Here is a 2,230-nt window from a genome sequence, read left to right as displayed (position 1 = left end):
CCAAGAGAGGCTAATTTAAGACACTTTAAAGAGATGATGCTTACCGTTGCAGTGGATATTGTCCTTTTTCTTTATTTCTTTTTTATTTATTTTTTTTTTTTGGCTGCTCAGCATCTGTACCTCCTTAAACTGTTTGAGAAGTCTCCCACCTTAGGAATTTCAGAGTCTGCCTTTCACTCTAGAAGGTGAAAAGGCAAGATACTTGCTTTCCTAGGGCACAGCCACAGGCCAGAGGTCTGCCAGACAAAAGCATCTGTCTTAAACTTTGAAGACAGAACTAGCGATGCATGGAAGTGACCCGAAAGAACTCTCTGACAGTGGCAAAGGATGCAGAAGCTCAACTTTTTAGGCAGCATTTACATCTAGAATGATCAGAGTCCATAGACCAAGCTCAGATGTGGTTCCCAGTGGTGGTGGCTACAGAGCTGTTCTCTCTACACCAGTTCTGCAATGGGATTTTGTGCATTGCTCCTGGCTCAAGGTCCGTGACATTGGCACTGGTCCCAGTGATTCTGTGGGATACCTGGTACCCTTTTGTTGTTGTTAACTTTTTAATATGAACATTTCCAAACATATACAAAAATAGAAGAAATAGTCTAACAAACCCTCTTTACCTATTCCTTATTATCTGACCCTCCACTCTTCCAGGTGTAATTTACCTACTGTAAAATTCACACATCGTAGTTGATCGACTCAATGAGTTTTAGTAAATTAATAGAGTTGTATAACCATCACCACAATCTACTCATGCTTTTGTTTTGTTTTAGTGTACAGGAATTTTGACACATGTATAGACTTACTTAACTACTACCACAGTCAGGATACAGAAGAGTTTCCTTTACCTTGAAGAACTCCTTCTTGTTCTTTTTAGTTCTACCTTCCCCACTCCTAACTCCTGGCAACTACTGATCTGTTCTCTGACCCTGGAGTTGTATTTTCTTGAATATCATATAAATAGAATTATATAGTAAGAAGTCTTCTATGTCTGTGCATAATGCCTCTGAGAGTCTTCCAAGTCGTTGCATGTGTCAGTATTCTATTCTTTTTTGTTGAGTGATATGATGTTATATAGATGTACCAAAGTTTGTTTTTCCATTTACCTCTTGATGGACATTTGCATTGTTTCTGGGTTTTTTTTGGAGGAGGGGAGGGTGGCATTATAAATAGAGCTGCTATCTATGTTTTAAAACATAGTTTTTATTTTGAAACAATTAAAAATTTACATAAAGTTGGGAGTACCATTACAGATAACTCTTTTTTGAACCATTTGAGAGTAATTGCTGATCTGATGTCCCATAACCCCCAAATACTTTAGTATGTATTTTCTACAAACGAGAACATTCTCCTACATAACCGCAGTACAATGATTAAAATCAGGAAATTAACTTTAAGATATCATTACCACCTAATCCTCAGACATATTCAAGTTTATTCAGTTGACCTAACAATAAATTTCATAGCAAAGCATTCAGGTCACGATCACATCAAGCATTTAACTGTCATGTTTCTTTAGTCTCCTTATGTTTGGAACAGTTCCTCAGTCTTTCAATGGCTTTCATGACCTTGACACTTTCAAAGATAACAGCCCAGTTATTTTGTAGAATATCCTTCAGTTGGGTTTGTCCGATGTTTCCTCATTATCGGATTTGTTATCATTTTCGGAAGTGATTGTATCCTATAATTTCTGTTTGTCCCATTACTGATGATGTTTATTTGATCTTTTGATTTAGATGATGTATACCAGTCATAATAAGTATTTGTGGAGTGGTACTTGGAAAATATCTAGTTATCCTATTCTGCACAAAAGTTCGTTTACACACACACACACACACACACACACACACATACACACACACACACGTATTTTCATGTATCTATATTCCTATAGTTCTCTGTTTTATTTAGTAGGTTATAATCCTTTATTATCATTGTTTATTTTTATATTCAAATTGTCCCAGATTTGGCCAGATGAGAGTTCTTTCTCGCTGGCTCCTGTGTTCTTCTGATGTCCCCATCATTCTTGGAGCATGTTCTTGCTTTCTGGCACCATAAGATGTTCCAGCATTATCTTGTTCTTTCCATGTGCCAGACATGTTAATCGATACTAGATATTGCTGCTCCTAGTCTTTTAGTGGACAGACTGGGGAGTAGGTAAGCATATGCATATATACACACATTCACATCACATTTATATTTATTTCTATCTATCTATCCATCATCTATCTATCTA

Source organism: Pteropus vampyrus, unplaced genomic scaffold, assembly GCF_000151845.1.
Source record: "Pteropus vampyrus isolate Shadow unplaced genomic scaffold, Pvam_2.0 Scaffold80, whole genome shotgun sequence".
Lineage (NCBI taxonomy): Eukaryota > Metazoa > Chordata > Mammalia > Chiroptera > Pteropodidae > Pteropus > Pteropus vampyrus.
This window is presented reverse-complemented; position numbering follows the sequence as displayed.